This window comes from Stegodyphus dumicola, chromosome 1 (assembly GCF_044657685.1).
Source record: "Stegodyphus dumicola isolate Sdum_Otavi_A_Nest chromosome 1, ASM4465768v1".
NCBI lineage: Eukaryota > Metazoa > Arthropoda > Arachnida > Araneae > Eresidae > Stegodyphus > Stegodyphus dumicola.
The window spans coordinates 234,218,794-234,238,101 of NC_140768.1; the positions used below are offsets into that span (position 1 = coordinate 234,218,794).

General features: G+C 34.5%; 1 protein-coding gene and 1 pseudogene across 3 annotated transcripts in view; one reads left to right on the plus strand and one right to left on the minus strand.

The window, feature by feature from the left end:
• The window catches only part of LOC118182980 (uncharacterized), a 223,419-nt gene that overhangs the window by 15,414 nt on the left and 188,697 nt on the right, over positions 1 to 19,308 (plus strand). Inside the window, exon 1 of one of the 2 annotated variants that reach the window (XM_085826421.1) lies at positions 7,002 to 7,081. The exons of the other annotated variant lie outside the window; for it this stretch is intronic. The gene's annotated coding sequence lies outside the window, so the exon portion shown is untranslated. Of the gene's footprint in view, positions 1 to 7,001; positions 7,082 to 19,308 lie in introns of those variants that run through there. 2 annotated transcript variants of the gene reach the window in all.
• Positions 18,492 to 19,308, minus strand: part of LOC118182978 (vitamin D 25-hydroxylase-like) — a 34,974-nt pseudogene continuing 34,157 nt past the window's right edge. The window contains exon 8 of the transcript XR_015043806.1: positions 18,492 to 18,908. The product of XR_015043806.1 is annotated as a vitamin D 25-hydroxylase-like (transcript). The remainder of the gene's footprint in view (positions 18,909 to 19,308) is intronic.

Sequence of the window (19,308 nt, forward strand, 5' to 3'; positions counted from 1 at the left end):
TGCCCAATCAGTGTCACTGTAAGCTTTGATGACTGGTGCACCATTGGATTTTAGATGTAATTTGTAAGTAATTGTAGCTCTCAAATATCGTATGATTTTAATGATACCGTTCCAGTCCGATGTTGATGGATTTTCTACTTTTCTGCTAAGCATTCCAACAGAATTTGCTATGTCAGGTCTTGATACTGTTGCTAAATATAAAAGTGCTCCCACTGCTTCCCTATACTTCCGATTATCGGGAAAAACGTCATCCTGGTTGTTTTGGTTCTTCGTAAAATTCGTAGTCATGGGTGTATAGCTTAGTTTCTTTGGTGACTCTCCGTCGAATTTTTCGATCATACTATTAATCTTGTTAGCTTGATGAAGTTTAAAGCTTCCGTCTTTTTCTCTTTCGATTTCAATTCCTAGATATGTAGACACTTCTCCAAGATTTCGAATGTCGAAATATTCTTTGAGAATTCGTTCAACTTCTTGAATTGATTCACACTTGTCGCTCGCGACTAATATGTCATCAACGTAAAAGATTATGTAAGTTCTTGCGTTTTTCTCGATTAGTGTGAAGGAACATGGATCAGCCTTTCCTTGAACGTATCCTTGTTTGCGCAGGATTTCAGCTATCTTGTGATTCCAGTTTCTGGCTGCCTGTTTTAGTCCGTAGATACTTTTATTCAGTTTACAGACTTTATTTGCTTCTGAAGCAGAGATGTAGCCTTCTGGTTGCTTCATATATATATCTTCTTTCAGATCTCTATATAGAAACGCTGTTTTTACATCGAAGTGATTTACGTGCATTTTCTTTTCAGCTGCTATTGCCAAAATAGTACTTATTGTTGTATACTTTACGACTGGTGCGAATGTTTCGTCGTATTCGTGCTCAAATTTTTGGCAATATCCTTTAGCTACTAAACGAGCTTTGTATCTGATAATATTTCCTGAAGCGTCGGATTTTGTTTTAAAATGTCTACTTGTTTCCAATTGCTTTCTTTCCTTTTGGAAGATCGACTAGTTCCCATGTTTTGTTCCTCTTCAGTGCTTCCATTTCTTCTTTCGTAGCTTTTAACCACAGTTCCTTCTCTTTGGTAGGAAAAGTTTGAAATTTTTCCCAGTCTTTAGGAACTTTGATTTCTTTATTCTTAGCCATGTATGAGAATCTGTTTGGTGGGATTCCTTTAGTCGTTCTGTGGGATCTTCTCGGTAATGGGGGAATTTCTTCTGTTTCAATTACTTCCTCTGTAATAGCATTTGGACGTGGTTCTGTCAATTTATTTTCTTTAAAAGGCCATTCTATTTCCTCATGCTGATCATTTAATTGACAAGGCATTTCTTCTTTTTTGTTTTCATCGAATATTACGCTTCTTCTGATCACGACGTTGTTTGCATGTGGCATGTAAATTCTATATCCTTTAGTACGGTCACTATATCCAAAAAGAACTCCTTTTTCTGCTCTTTCGTCTAGTTTGCTTCTTTTCTGCTTTGGAACTCGACAATAAGCTGTGCTGCCGAAAACTCTGATATGGCTTAGATTCGGCTTCTTATTATTCCATAGTTCATACGGTTTTTTATCAACTGATCTTGATGGTAGCCTGTTTTGTAGATAGGTGGCTGTCATTATGGCTTCACCCCAAAATTCTCTTTTGAGTCCTGAATCGAGTAGCAGGCATCTTGTCATTTCCATTAAGTATCGATTTTTTCTTTCTGCTCTACCGTTCTGTTGCGGTGAATATGCTACGGAGGTTTGATGTTCGATTCCCTCTTCCTTTAGATAGTCTTCAATGTCTTTGCTTGTATATTCTCCTCCATTGTCTGTTCTTAAGACTTTTGGCTTCTTTCCAAATTTGTTCTTCGTCATGGTTACAAATTGTTTTAATTTGGAGATAGCTTCATCTTTTGTAGCTAGCAGATAGATCGTTGTGTATCTCGAATGATCGTCGATGAATGTTATGAAGTATTTCTTTCCTCCTAGTGATGTTGTACCGATTGGTCCACAGATATCTGAATGTATCAAGTCTAGAACTGATTTTGCTCTATAGTTGTTTAGCTTGGGATACGGCAATTCAGTCATTTTGCCTCTGATACAGCATTCGCATTCTTTTTCCTTTTTGGCTTCTCCGTCAATTCTTATTCTGGTTGCCAGGTCATCATTCTTTAGCCTCTTGATTGCTTCATAATTTCTATGTCCTAGCCTTCTATGCCAAAGATCTATACTATTTTCTCTTCTTTCTGCAGTTCCAATTTTGGCTTTTCTTCTTTGCGATTCAACTATGGTATATAAATTTCCTTCTGCTTTAGCAATTCCTATGGTTTTATTTTTCTTCTTTATTCTGCAAATATCTTCTTCAAATTCAACTGTGAATCCTTTCTTTGTAATTTTTCGTACGGATATCAATCCTCCTTCTAGGTCAGGAACGTACAGAACATCTACGAGTCTCACTTCTATTTCGTTATCTTCGTAGTCTGTACAGTATAAGTATCTTTCTCCTATACCTTCGGACTTCATCTGCGTGCCGTTGGCAATTGTTATCTGCTCAGCTTTGCTTCTATCCAATTTGGTGAAAAAGTTTATGTTATCGGTCATATGACAAGTAGCACCTGAGTCAACTGACCAGTTTGAGTTTTGAAATTTTCTTTCTCTGGTGACTTCGAACGTGTAATTCTCAGTCTTCTCATGATTCTTATTTTCGTTTTCATCTTCATGTGTATCCTCGTTTACAGCAACTTTCGTTTTCTGTTTATTTCCATAATTTCCTTTATTTGTTTGCTTTTCATTCTTGAAAAATGAATTACTTTCGTTTTTATCTTTTTCTTTGTGGTTATTTAAGAATCTGCACTCTTTTTCTAAGTGTCCTATTTTTTTGCAATAATTGCATCTTCGTCGATTTAAATGCTTGACTTGTGTTAAAATTCGTTTTGAAGGCAGTCGTTTCTTCTGCTCGCGTGACTTCTTTTCTTCTCAGGCATTCGTCGATGAGTTTCGTTTTAACATATTCCAGCGTTAGTCCTTCTTCTGGGCGTACTTCTAAAGCTGTAATGAGATTTTCGTAGCTCTTTGGTAAGCCGCTTAATAAGAGCGCTGCAATGTGACTGTCCTTTATTTCTTCACCGATTCCTCGCAGTTCGTCTACGACTTCGAGCATTTTGTTGACGTGTTCTTCGAGTTTGTATTCGTTTTCTGCTTTTAACGTATACAGCTTTCTCAGAAGGTAAAGTTTACTGGAAAGATTCTTTCTTTCATGTATTTTCTTTAATTCATTCTATATTTCTTTGGCTGTCGTTCTATTTCTTATGTGTACGATTTGGTTGTCTTAAACGAGCAAACTAATGGTAGCTTGTGCTTGTTCATTTCGTTTTCTCCATTCGACGTTTATTTCTTTTGGTGTATCATCTGCTATTAAATCCCATAAATTTTCCTTTTTCAGGATCATTTCAAGTTTGTATTTCCATACTTGATAGTTGTTATTGTTTAGTTTCATGATCGAATATTTATTTTCGCAGCTAGTAGCCATTTCTGCTTCTGTATTTCGAATGCACAGTACGCAACTATGCAGTTTTGTTTCGCTTTTGAAGACAGGCTTGGCTTTTCCTTTTTCGGATTATCCAGCGATAATTTATTGTAAAGTATCTTTTCTGTTTTTTATTCTTAATGGCTTATCTCATATTTTATGCGTTTAGTTGAAGTAAACATATTCTCGGTCTCGTAATCTTTTGCTGAAGGTATTCTTGGTTCATTTTTGTTTACTGTTACAACTTCGCTAAATCGAGACGAGCAGATGAATAAAACAGAATTAAAGTTCTTACCTTAATAAAGTGTAATCCAAGCTGCGGAGGTAAGGAACACGATCATTGTATTAGCAAACACAAAATAACATATTTATTAGGTATATGAAGAAAAAAAATATAGCGATGATTACAAGCGTTGTTTACTGTCCATTGCATAACGCGAGAAGTGAGTCATATAAGGAGAGAATGTTTCTCCTTGTTTTTTTGGGATCAAGTCCAATCACAGTTAGCGGGGGTGAGGGGGGTGAATCAACGTCGGAGTGTACAGCTTCATCGCTGTCATTATGAATTGCTCCACAGTAGCATGGGTCATGGAATTAAGGATTCATGGACTCTACACGTCTTTTGCGATGCCAGTTAAGCCGCTTATGCAACTGTCATTTACTTACGAAGTAAGGAAGAAGACAAAGTTTTCGTAAAATTCGTTATAGCAAAATCACGCGATCGCCCTTAAAGAGAATAACTATTCCACGTTTGGAGTTGCTAGCCTGTGCTCTAGGTGCATGCTTGGCAAGGTATACTGCTGAAACCCTGTGCTTAGTCGATGTCCTGATATATTACTGGACAGACGCTACTGTGGCTCTTAGCTGGATACAACGAGAGGAAAACTGGGGTGTATTTGTGAATAATAGAGTAAAGGAGATTCGGAAACTCTCGAAGCTGGAATGTTGGAGACATATCCCTGGGAAATTGAATCCGGCAGATGTGGCATCTCGTGGCTGTACGCCTGAACATTTGCGGCAATGCAATTGGTGGGAGGGCCCCGAATTTCTGAAAAGCTCTCCGAAAGAATGGCCAGACTTTGAGTTTACTCTAGACGAAAATTCTGTTGCAGCAGAAATTAAGAAGGGAGTGATTGTTAATTTGAGTATAAAATTAGAAGATTCTAGTGGTACAAACGTTCTTCGAGGTTTTCTAAAATAGTTCGAGTATTCTGCTGGGTTCTACGCTTTACTAATAAACTCCTAAAGAAGCCCTCGTATTCTTTGGATACCTTAACAGTAGAAGAAAAAACTAACGCCGAAACATTTTTGTGGAGTTTAGAGCAAAGAAAGCACTTTCAAGAGAAAGGAGATTTCGTCCATGGATTATTGGTAGTGAGAGACAACGACGGAGTCCTCAGAGTTAAAAACTAAAATCATTGAACGTGATGATGAATTCTGCTTCCTTTATCCCCTGTTGCTTCCGTCCAAGCATTACTTAACTGAAAACAGATCTAGATATGGTAGACTCTTAAAACCAAGGACATGCTCATAGAAATAATGTACACGTTTTGGACTTATATCCTCTTTTCTTTAGCAATGACTTTAATTAGAAGTTTATTCTTTATTGATCTCATTTTAGTATGATCTGTCATATATATTGTATGTTAACCGAGTTTCTTTTATGTGTTTTCTAAACTAATACATAGTACTGTTTTGTTTTATTCGTAATGTTAGAAAATTTTGTGCAATGTCTGATTTTGAGAAAATCAGGGTGGGAGGATGTTGTACCTCTCATCATACAGCGAAGATAAGTCTGGCAACAGCTGCAGGAAGAAAAATTTGGCAGTACTGGAATGGCAATAGCGGATGATATTCTATAGATTTTAATATTTTGATTTTGAGTCGATGTTTTCCTTTGCGATACTATTGCGTTAAAACATTTGACGCTGTCCGGCTGCGGATATTAGTAAAATATATTTAGAAAATTAGCTGCGTTGGAAGGGATGAAACCTTGTGTTTAAATTTGCGGTATTTTTCTTCCTAAACTTGCGTCGAGTTCAGAATATTATGCCAGGCTTATTCACGCTGGTGCAGATAAGATTAAATTTTTGTTATTGTGTTTATAGTGTATAACTTGCAAATATATGAATAGAATTCTATTAAATAAACATTTAAAATTCTGGAATGGTGTTTAAAATGTTAGATGTAGACTATTCACATTGGAGCAAAAACAATTTTACTTTACACCTGACTGCCACTGGTTCCGACATAGCAATGTGAATACTCTACATCTAACATTTTAAACACCATTCCAGAATTTTAAATGATTATTTAATAGAATTCTATTCATATATTTGCAAGTTATACACTATAAACACAATAACAAAAATTTAAACTTATCTGCACCAGCGTGAATAAGCTTGGCATAATATTCTGAACTCGACGCAAGTTTAGGAAGAAAAATACCGCAAATTTAAACACAAGGTTTCATCCCTTCCAACGCAGCTAATTTTCTAAATATATTTTACTAATATCCGCAGCGGGACAGCGGGCTCATTTCATTCACCCAAAACTCAAATGTTTTAACGCAATAGTATCGCAAAGGAAAACATCGACTCAAAATCAAAATATTAAAATCTATAGAATATCATCCGCTGTTGCCATTCCAGTACTGCCAAGTTTTTCTTTCTGCAGCTGTTGCCAGACTTATCCTCGCTGTATGATGAGAGGTACAACATACTGTCTATTGACCATTTTGATTCTACCATTTTGATTCTAAAATAACATTTATGCAGAAACTGCAATGCGTCATCACTATTAAGATGAGCTTGGTTTATTTTTCGATATGTAAATATAATTTAAGGCTCATCTTTCCCTGCATTACAATTTCATAATTGCGGTGCGCAGAAAAATTAAAATATTGAATTCAAGATACGAAGGCTACTGCTTCTTTAAATTCATATATCTGAATTAAATTTTCGCGACCCCTAGCTTGCCTTGCCACCTAATTTGGGGTCTCGACTTCACAATTTAAGAAGCGCCTCTATATAACATCTTCCGATGCATCATAAAATAATGTCAAACAGGGAACGCAAGATAAAACGTTATTTCAATTCAAATCTTAGCAGATTTAAATCAGCTGAGTGGTGGCGCCACCTGTTGTGGAAGAGTGAAGTCTTAAATGTAATAAATTTAGTATATTTAAGACTATGTACTAGTCTATATATATTACTTAACAATTCGTTATTCTGAAGTTAACCACTGAGCAAAATTTTTGTATCATATTAACTTGTACAATGAAAAGGTGCTAAATTTATATTGCCTTTGATATATTGTGTTAAATGCATTTTATGGTATAACTTGTTACCATACATAACATTTTATATATTTTCTACATTTCTACATTTTTAGTTATTATATTTTTCTGTTTAAATATAAACATTTTAGTATTTCTTATGCAATTTATAGAAAAGTGATGGAAATATATGTACATAAATTTGAGTAGATATTGCTAATTTCTTTAACTTTTCAGGAATAATAAATCTGCTGTTGACTGAATGTTTTAACTTTTCCTTTGTTCAAAAGAGTTAGTTTTCAAGGTAATTTGCTGTTTATTTTTTATTTTTTAAAATTTATTAGCGCAGTCGAAAATTTTCTTCTGCAACAATTTTCATTTCAGCGTACTCTTCCAAAAAGTGACGAATTCTTGATTCCAACGGCTCCTCAATTCTCTGTTCAAGGTTATCATAACTATTTTCTTCAGAAAAATCTGAAATTTCATACCTCTAGATACACATTTTACAATGATTTGGCATGACTAAAACTTCTTCAAGAGTAGGAAAAGTGAGAAAGAAAAGGCGAAAAAGGAAAAAAAAAAAAAAAAATAATAATAATAATAATGAGTAACAGAAACTATATTTATGATCAACCGACAAGATCTTTAGAAAGCAGTTTCTATTTTACCATTAAAGAATTGGAGTTATTTGATTACTGACATGTTATTTTAGAAGCATTTATTTTTCAGTGATTCAAGGGGAAAAATACACTAAACTCGACTTTTTTCAGAAGCAGAATTCTTTTAATTTTCGCACTTTATCTTGAGAAAGCCCTCTGGATTCAAAACAGCTGACCAGTAACTCAGTAGCATAGTATTTTATTAAAATTTTGGAATTCATTGACTTGGGTATATGCTAAAGATGAGTGACATTTTTGCACTTAACTGTGAATACTTAATAGCGTGCTTAATAGTGAAAAATAATAGTGTTAAGCAATGAAATAAAAACTCCAGTGTACAAATAAAAATTTCATTGCAAAATAATTTTATCAAACTGAGACCCGACATTATTACTAAACACGGATTTCAAGTCATGCAAATGCATGATGATGTAGAGAATTTTAAAATTGTAAAATAAAAAGATATTTCAGAGTTAATTAACCTTTAAAATACAAAAAATATGGTCAATACAAACTAACAATCAGGTGATTTGATACGTTACAAATGTTTCTAGAGATAAAATTAAGGAAAATAAACTTAAATTAATCGAAGGTACTATATTTATTTATAGAAATTAGCTTAAAGCATGTAATTAAAATATTTATTTTTGCTTACTTCTTGGGAAAAACGTTAAGTTGACTACGTTTGAAACGTTTTATTCAGTTATTTATTTATCATCCCCATCATCAACATACATTTTCTCATATGTTAAAATATGTTAAATGGACTACGTTTGAAACGTTTTATTTATTTATTTATTTATCATCACCATCATCATAAATTTCCTCATATTTCACGAATTTATTTCCATAAAACATTTTTGTAATGATTGCTTCCCGTTACTTCTATTTTTTCTTTCAGTATCATCAAGCTGTAAATTAGGTAGCATTTCTAGAGAAGGTGTAAATTGAAGTACAGAGTTTGGTAATGTACCAGAAACGCTGCTTTTCTTATTGACTACCACATATAAAAGTTCAGTGATTTCAGTGAGTGTTTCAGCGATTTGATAGTATTCATGTTTAGAGGTCGCAAATATTTTAAAGCCGAGTTGTTACTATGAAATATATTTTTCATATAATGCATATTTGGTCTTTTTACTGTTGCAAGAGCGTGCAAAGACAACACTTTGTTCACAAACTGTTGGCTATCTCGATGGGGTGCGAAAGATAGCCCCTTCGGACCAAGGCCATCCAGATGGCATGAGCAAGTTAGCCAAATCGTGAGAAGACGCGTTAAGGAACCAAAGCGTTGTTTTAGAGGTTAAATGTCTGCTTATTTTAATCTTGATATTTTTTTCGTTTTTCATTATGCCTTTAAAATGTTGCGTGCTCTTATGCCAAGGATATTATGATGATGGCCCTAAAGTGACAGAGTATATACATTTCCTAAACAACAAGATGTATACCGCAAAAAAATTTTACCATTTCGAAGTATTCTAGGGTAAGTTAAGCCTAACTTGAAATGTATTTATTTGAAAGAATGGGTACGTTAATATTAAGGAATTTCATTTCGATACTTTCATTTTCATTACCATTGTGTATAATATTGTGTAAAGTAATCACGTATCATTTAGTATAATTATGTACCGAATTGTATGCTGAATATTCACTTTATTTTTTAAATCTCCAATTTTTATTTTTTTAATTTTTTTTTTTTTTTTTTTTTTTTTTTTTACTTTTTGATTAATTTTATAACTTGGAACTTTTAACTTCATACGTATATAGCAGAAAATGAAAGTATTTAATTTAATGTTTAATATATTTTTGTACTATAAGTTTTTGTAAAGAGACTGTGAAGGGAATAAATATGTTTATGGTTTTTTTTAATTGTAATATAAAATGCATAGTTTTTCGTAAAACAAGAAACAAATTAAATTCCCATTGCATAAAAATTGAAATATTATTAAACCTTTATCACTAAGAATCCTTTTATCCCTCCCCCAACGAGTGGAAAATAAAGACACATATGTATATTACCTGCTTTGTTAAAAAATAAATTGCATTACAAGAAATCTTACTTTTATTACTTTATAAAATTGATTTAATTAGGTCTATTTTACATTTGCCGAACTTAGGTCTGTGAATTACATTTCCTGAAAAAGATTTTCAGCATGTTTCTGAGAAAGACGATGTAAAAACGGAAGAGAAAATAGAAGTTCCATTAAACCAAGTACGATTGAAAGGAATTGTTTTTCTCTCAATTTTCAGTGTTTGCCCCAAATATTTTTCTTCAAGAAAATTATTTCTTTAAGAGCCGCTGAAGAGAGAAGGGAAAATGAGCAACTATTTTTTTAATGTTAATTTATATGCAAAATCTACAATTTGAATGTAATAAAAATAAGCACATTTTGAGAATGTTATTAAAATACTTGGTAAAATGACAGCAGAAGGAAACGAAAAAAAAAAAAAAAAAAAGTGAATTTCATTGCGGTAGGAGAGAAGGATGGAGTGTTAATGCAAGGGACGTCCGGTATCCTATTATGTCACAGCACTTTTCCTGACTTAATTAGAGTCTACCACGTACACTCCGGTAAAGAGGATTGGAAACCTCGGCTAACACCTTGGTATTTACTAAAAATAAGAACTGTAATACAGTTTGTGTATATATGTGTATATAGAGTTAGTTTCTTTAATGGAAACTTTTGTACTTATAAATCCACCCTGCTAAAATTTAAAAGCTTCTAATATCCTTAAAATATTTCTATACATCCTTTCAATATACTTTTTATGTAGTTAAGTGACTTGAATATTATTAGTATGGAGGGAGATTCTAACTTTTCATTAATGTTACATATTAAAAGCCAACCATTACTTTAAAGCATTATTTTAACTGTAAACATACAATATAAGAGCATAAAAAATTAATAATATGTAATGCATTTTGTGCATATGAATATGTTTCCAATATTATATCCGCGAATGAATTGAAAATATATATCTTCATCTCTCTCTCTCTCTCTCTATATATATATATATATATATATATATATATAAAGTAAAAATAAACAAAAAATAATATGTATCTACATCATTAGAATAAACCATCCTTCTAGTAAAGCTTTAAAAACACATATAATTTTAAGGCAGGTAGTGTGTAACCAACCGCGATTGTTAGCCGTCACGATCTGGTGGTTTGGATTCTGTTTAAAAAGGTGTTGCAAAGAGCAGTGGATAAGTTTACGAGTAGTAGTGTGAAAGAACTTTAGTTTTACCTAGCTCTGTTTTGCAGACTTTTAATTTAATGAGAGGATAGTAACTTGTATGTAAGAAAGGAAATTTAAAGAGGAGTGTTTGAAAGTCAATTAGGTTTCAACTAACAATTTTATTCAGGATTTATATTTTCAAAATATGTTCAAACGGTCAGAAAAAATGCTAATAGGGCTCCTCTGCGTGTAATGCAAGACTTTTTTACTAAATTACCACACAAATAATATCCAGCGGAATACGTGCTTCCTTTTCAGCACAATAAACATTCATGGTAGTACTGGTAGAACCTTCGTTTGGAAATTTGTTTCCGACTGGTCGTCGCATCGTTTTGGATAGTTCGAATAGTCTAAAAACGTTAGGAAATGGCTCCCGTGGATTATGCTATCTGTTCCTGCTTAAACAAATATCCAAAGCTGAGTCAAAAGACTTTTGGTCAAAATGCAGTAAAGTTCCGAATGCTCGAAAGATGCTTTCACACCAATTGCACTACAACACGAAGTCTTCCAGCATCGTGATGGTTGTTTCAGTTTTTCTACAAAGAATGGGCGAAATACCTTTTATAGTTAGATTTAATTAAGGTTACTTTCTGATCCAGGAAGCTACAAATACCAGAGTTCACCAGCTACGGAAAGGTATCACCTGCAGGTCACAACACCATAATCCAGACGCCTACGAAAAGAAACGGCTCTTCCATGCTTCCCACCCGTCTGACTGCGCAAAGGTGTTATAACAGACATATCAACGTTGGCTTCACTCAGCACAACAGATAATTCATCCACAACACCAATAGAGTAACGGTAAGGCTGGCTGCGGGTTAGACATCATGCAGCACTCCCAAGTCCTACACACATTGAAAAGCTACCTGGGAACTCATAATTTGGTTTTTCAGACGGAGGCAGCTGCAGTACGCTAGGCCATAGGAACGACCAGCCAACTACCATGCTCTGATGTTAACATCTTTACAGGTAGCCTCTCGACCATTTACGCCATCCGCAATCCTCTACTCTCATCGCCGAGATTCAGCAGCTGCTGAAGGAGATGTCCAAATCCAAAAATCAGCATTTCTTGAATTCAGGCGCACGTTGGGATTCAGAGAAATGAGGAAGCAGACAGGCTTGCCAATGAAGCGGCTGGTAATATCGAAGCACGAGCACTAACACTGAAACTTCCATGGCCACACCTAAAATCATTAATATGTGCAGCAGCACAACGACAATGGCAGGATGAATGGGATTCTATCCCTCAGGGCAGACGCACCCTTCACAAAGTCTTGACCGAACGCATGGTGTGTTGGCATTTCATTACAAGATTTGTTACCGACAACGGACCCTTTCTATCTTACTTTCGGGAAAGAGGACTCTCGGCAACACACACATGTGTATGTGGCGCCACAGGCACTCCTGACCATTAACTTATCATATGCTTTCTAGCCGAGCAATGTCACGTTCAACTGCCACATAAACGCAACGTCACATAAACACTTCATCATTAAACAATCGGCGTGCCTCAAGAAACTGAAGCAGTTAATGGACAAACTGGAGAGACTAGGCATCGATTTATGCAACGCAGAGTAGCAAGCTCCTTTCAGTAAATACGAAAAACATAAACCAAGGCAATGTACTAAAAATATAGAAACCGCGCAACTAAGTGCCCAATGGCAAATAACTGAATAAAAGGCATATAACTGATTTGCAAGGTATAGATGGGCTATACGCAAGTAAGAGATCACTACGAATGTGTACTTCAGCTCCACTATGTGGAAACTGCTATTTCTCTCAACAAGTGAACATGGCATGATTATACAACAGTCTGCTGTGTAATGGCTGATATGTAGCACATAAGTAATATACAACAATAACTGATTCATATGCAAGTATTATGTACTCAATATGCAAAAACTGATCCGTATGTAACTGCTATATAGTACTCATAAGTACCTGTAAATAATTGCTATGTAATATGTTGTAAGCTATATTGTAGTAATATTTATAAGTATCTGTAAATAACTTCAATATAAGATGCTGTAAGGTAACGTATGTAAGTGTATGTTTAGTGTACGTTTAAAGATTAAGTGTATGTTAAATACCCGTTAAGTTTATGTCCATTGTTTAACTGTGAAGTGCACAGTATATGTAAGTATTTGTTGAACGAAGCATGATATGCAAATGTATTGTTTAACAGTTAAGTGTATTAAAACACAATAACACGCCGAATAAATACTAATTCAGAAGTAAAACAACAAAAATCAGCGTTATATTTACAAAATTTTCACAGGACTAGTTTCGATGGTTTTACCGAACCACCATCCTCAGCTGCAAAATGAATCATTTGCGGTTTTTCAGCTGAGGATGGTGGTTCGGTAAAACCATCGAAACTAGTCCTGTGAAAATTTTGTAAATATAACGCTGATTTTTGTTGTTTTACTTCTGAATTAGTTAAGTGTATGTTAGATGCTTGTTAAGTTTATGCTCACTGTTTAACTGTCAAGTGCGCAGTGTATGTAAGTATATGTTGAACGAAGCATAATATGTAAGTGAATATTTAATGGTTAAGTGTATGTTAAATGTTAAGCTTATGTTCAATGTTTAATGGTTAAGTGTATGTTAAATGTTAAGCTTATGTTCAATGTTTAATGGTTAAGTGTATGTTAAATGTTAAGCTTATGTTCAATGTTTAATGGTTAAGTGTATGTTAAATGTTAAGCTTATGTTCAATGTTTAATTGTCAAATACCTGGCGTATACATATGTGTGTGTTGAACGAAGCATAATATGCAAGTGTATTTCTAATTGTTATATAATCAACTGTATTGTACAGGGCAGATGTAAAGTAGTAGCCGCTGTAAAGCCATGTCATCCCACTTTCATTTCTTTTTTCCAATAAACTCCGGATATGGTCCTCGTGGGGCGCCAGGAGGGTGTAGCCTTAGACAGTTGCGGAGTATGGACTACACCCGAATAGTCTGTGAGACCCACCCGAGTGTCCGGATTGTGCTGTCACATGTCAAAATTTATGAAAAGATGACAATACTCAGGATCAAGCATCATTTATCTTTTACTGGCCACATCTCAGAGGCGCAGTTTGGCTTTAGGGAGAACCGTTCCACTCTTAACGCTCTTGACATTGTTAAAGATGAAGTTCAAAAGATCAAAGGAGATAACAAGCATGCGACCATCGTCATCCTTGACTTACAGAATGCGTTTGACTCTCTGTGGTGGCCTGCCATCATTGAAGCTCTACATGCGGCAAGCGTGCCTAATAATCTTCTACAAGTAATTAAAAGTTATCTCAGCGACCGAATTTTTACCGTGGTCTATAATGGCGGCATAGTGAAGAAAAAGCAAATATGAGGCTGTCGACAGGGGTCATGCGCTGGACCAGGTCTCTGGAATGTCACATTTAATTCTATACTGAATGAGCGTTGCCCGCCGCATACAAAGACAGTAGCCTTTGCAGATGATGCCACTTTCATCGTTCGAGGCCACAGCAGGGACGAATTGGAGAAAAACTGCAACGAGGTTATCTCACTCTTTGACAACCTTTGTACTGAAAAACACTTTAAAATATCACAGGATAAATCTAAATACATAATATTTCACAAGCCCAAACAAACTATCATAAGGAACACGTGCGTCAAGCTAAGAGAAGTAACGATCAAGATGGTCAAGGAGCTAAAACTTCTTGCCCTTATCTTGGATGAAAACTTCACTTGGATTCCTCACTTGCAAGCCCAAAGGGTCAAAGCCGCAAGAATAGCGACTAGGATTAAAAATATGCAGGGCAAAGATTGGAGATTACGACCCCACATCCTCAAGACTATTTACAAGATAGTAGTAGAAAAAATAGTTTTGTATGGGACAGCCATATGGCTTCTACCCATGTCTGCGAGGAAATTGAGTTTACTTATTAGTATCCAACGACTTTTCGTCCTTGCTATCACGAAAACATCAACGGCCACAGCAGCGGCATCGGTTCTAGCTGGACTTACTCGTCTGCCAATAGCCGCGCTACAAGAGGCAACTGACTCTAATGACATGCTTCTTAGGAAGTCAGCCTCATTTAGAAGAACTACATTTGTACCATTAGACTTTGAGAAAAAAAATTCTCAGCCCAATGTTCATCCCGCTAGTTATGGGTTGGGCATTCGTGCCCATACCTCTATGTCTCAGGGAATACGGATAAGAGACACAGGCGGTGCAAATACCATCAGCATATCCACTGATGGCTCAAAAAGCAACAAAGAGGCAGGATGCGCTTTTATTTCTCAATATCATGATAAAGTCTTAGAAACATGGAAAAGGTATCTTGGAATTAATAAATCGGTATTCCAAGCAGAAGCATTGCGCCAGGCTATAACAATAGCTATGAAGTTGGTTGACCGAGAAGGTTCCATCTTCTTAGATAGTCAGTCAACAATCTTCGCTCTTCGTGATCCATTCCATCCATCACCGATCACAGCAGATATACAACACCTGTTCAAAGAAAATGTGCATGACTGCGACATCCAAATTTTATGGATTAAAGCGCACGTGGGCCACAGGGGCAATGAGGATGCAGACACTCTCGCAAAGGAAGCTGCAAAGAATATCGGTGCGCAAGATGTCCAGATCCAGCTTCCCAAATCTTATCTGAAGCGAGTCTGTGGCAATGAATCTCAGCAACAATGGCAAGATGAATGGGAATCTATATCGCAAGACCGTAGAACCCATGACTTTGCCTATAGAGTTTTCCAAGATCGACTCATCTCAGCCCCTTTTCTTTAGCGTTTCATCACAGGCTACGGATCATTTCCCCAATATTTCTATCAAAGGGGAATATCAACAATTGATCATTGTGTCTGTAATGAAGTAGGTACACCTGATCATTACGTTACGTCTTGCCCTCTCACGGAAGAATGGCTTCCTGATAGTGACATGAGGCTTCCTGATAGTGACATTGCGTATAAACGTTTCTTCAGTAAGCAGCCGGCCTATCTCAAGAAGCTCAAAAGCATTATGAACAAACTTGAAGCACTAGGACTAGATTTATGCAGTCCACAATAACAGACTTTAATCTCGCAGAGATTCAGAGCATCAATATACACTGGTTTCCAGTGGCCTTTGCAAGAAGGCCATCTTGATTTAGTACGCAGAGTAAAATTAGGCTGGGAACACGAAAAACAAATGTAAATATGATATAATATTATCCAAATGTAAGAAGGCCATCTTGATTTAGTACGCAGAGTAAAATTAGGCTGGGAACACGAAAAACAAATGTAAATATGATATAATATTATCCAAATGTAAATAGTTTAATTATGTATATTTGTAATGAGCACATTAATACATAGGTGCAATAATGTAAGCATGTGCATTTTATAAATAGAATATTGTACAGCGTATTGTGAATGTTATATTGTATAGCACACTGTGTATAGTAGCTCGGTAAGTATATGTAGTGTAAGTGCTTGTAGCATGCAGAACTATGCTTTGAGCCTCAGAAAACATAGTAATTATAACTGTAGTACTACAACTTAATGTATTCAAGAGCACAGAATGTAAATATTATAGTAATTATATGTATGTAAATATTATTGCATTCTGTAAATTTTAGTGTATTGAGTGATTTATTATATGTAGCAGTGTGTCAACGTGAATATCATGAAATATATAGTGCATGGCAAATACAGTATTTAATGTATCTAGCACACGAACGTGATGAAAGATATTGAGCAAAGCAATTATGAATATTCATCTGTATGGAATGTATTATTCTTCATTCTGTAATTTGTTTCCCTCAATGTGTATTTCTAACAGGTTTTTAAAACTTTTTGTATTAAGAATTATGTTGTATATAACAAAGAGTTACTACCAGTGTTTATGGTATTTAATCAAGAGTAATGTTCAATGCAATATGTAGCCAATACACACAGTGCATTAAGTGTAGAAAGGAGTTTTGTAAGGTGTCCTAAATAGAGTGCAGTGTTCAATGTAATATGTATTATAAAAATTTTAGTGTATTGAGTGTTTTGTATATAGCACAGTGTGTTAACTTGTAATGTAACCAGTAGAGCGTTTAATTACAAAGTTATTTTTGGTATGTTTTAAGAATACAGCAAAATTTATGCCACAGTTAACTTTTAACATAATGTTATTTAATCAAAAGTAATATGGGCTGTACTGTGTCCTTAAATCTGTATTTTGTATATGATAAATACAGTGCAAAGTAAGCAACGTGTACTTCTGTGTGCAAATGTGTAATTTGTTTGTAATGTGCAATTTTGCTCTTTATTTAAGAGCTCTTAATTTATTTATCTGTTGTATCAAGTTATTTATTTAAGTGTCTGTCTTATATAACTAAGTTATGTACTATATAATCAAGTTACGTCTTATTTAATCAATTGCATTGTTAAGAATCTATGTTGAATTGTTAAGAATCTATGTTGAATTGTTAAGAATCTATGTTGAATTGTCAAGAATAATGTTCAGTATGTATTAAGTGTAGCATTGAGTTGGAAATGTGCCTTAAGTATTGTGCAGTGATCAACGCAATGCATATTATGAAATGTATAGTGCAGCGAGTATGTGTAGCAATGTATTAACATGCGATGTAGCCAGGAAAATTTTTAATTCCGCATGCAGAAAAATCTATATTTTACCCTTGTATGGCCATGTACGAGTACTTTGTATTGTTTTCGGAGTGTAGCTTCAGATAGTTGCAGGATCCAGACGATACTCGATTAGTCTATGTAAGCCGTCTGGGTGTCTGGACCTGCTCTCACCTGTCACGTGTCCCCACACACCGTTTTAATAAACAGCAAAACCGCCGAATTTTTGTCGTATTTTCGAATATACATTCTGTAACAACTAGCTCATGGATGCGCATACTATGCATGTGCCTGAGTGTATGGAGATTTATATCTTTATATTTAATCGCATTTCGCTGAACAGTATTCACTGGCTTCAGAAATTTAAGTTCCGGCTGCACAGTTTTCTCCCCTCAATGTAAAATACCTTGGTTTAAGAAAATACTTCATTCCATCATTATTTATTAACAGAACAATGCCAGCTATCCATAATGATAGCCAAATAAAAAATTTTCTCCAAAGTTGTCAATGAGTTGCCAATTTTTCATGGAAATGCAGATTCATTACTACACGTTTCCCACTCGCGGCCAGATTTTTCTGCAAAATTTCTAACAGAAAATTATGCATGTGTCCTTGGTAATGAGTGGAAAATAAATTACTGCTGTAAATTTGTAAATTCAATTCCAGAAACTAGAACGAAATTTTCTTTGAACTAGAACAAATTTATTATAAATCTGTCTTTCTCTCTATAGATAAATGTAATAAAACTTTAAATGTATTTATAAAAATATTTACTAAAACGTATATGCAATGACGTTCTCTCACTGAATGTTTTCGATAATTCTATAGAATTTTCTAGAATTATCGCAACTAACAGTAGCAAAGGTTATAAGACTATCAGTTTTTACATATTATCATTAAATAACTCTTAAATGGTAAACATACCCTTGGTAATAAAATATGTTAAACTAGTAAAAATGAAGACGTTTTTAATAATTATTCTTTTAACCTCTTTTTTTAAGAAAAAATTACTTTTTTAGTTTAAAATGTTTTTAATCCAAATTTAATTTGAAATTTTTCACCTGTATGTTTTATTAGACATGATTGAATGATATGATTCAGAGAAATGCAAGGTACATATATATATATATATATGTACCTTGCATTTCTCTGAATCTCTTTCTCTCTCTATATATATATGTATGTATGCTTAGATAGAGTTCATCAGAGTTTGATTTCAAAACATTATTTTCGAAAACCAGTTCAACGAACCAGTTTTTAATCGAACTTTTAATTTGACATTTTTCAACTATATGTTTTATTAGACAATTTTATAGTTGGATGATACGATTCGGAGAAAAATGAAAGATATGTATATGCTTAGATAGTTAATTGAAATTCATTCATCAGAGCTTCGATTTCAAAGCATTGTTTTCGAAAACCAGTTCAATGGAAATGATGCCGTCATCTTTTTGATTGTTTAATCTCTCGGCACAAAACGTAGATTCTGTGGTTTGCTGTGATAGCTGATTCCCACTTCTCCAATTACATCCGGAGGTTTGTCATCGGCTTCTGGCAGCAAATTGAAATTCTGCAGGATTACTACAAAATAGTGTAAGAGTTCAATAAGAGCAACCAGTTCTCCGGGACAGTTGCGTCTACCTACAAATAACAACAAAATAAAAATATTCAAGTTTCAACAATATCAGATTGCACTCTTCTTTAAAGTATTTTGCTGCTGATAGTGGATGTACCATAATAAATGGATAAATTAGAAAGAAGATTGAAAGGTTTCAGATTTCAACGGTCACCTAAAAGATTTTGTTAAGGTTTTTTTAAGCTGTTCTTCAACTCGCAACCTAATAATCGGCTCTTGCTCTCACTCCTGCTAACCCACCTTTTTTTTTTTTTTTTCTTTTTTCTTTTTTTAGCTTTATTATTAAGCATTGTTTTCTTCGCATTTACGCCATATACGAACATACCGTTAAACAAAGGAACGCAAAATTTTTAAAAGCTGCATAGCAACATATGTTTAGCATTCCTAATCCATTTTTAAGAGTTG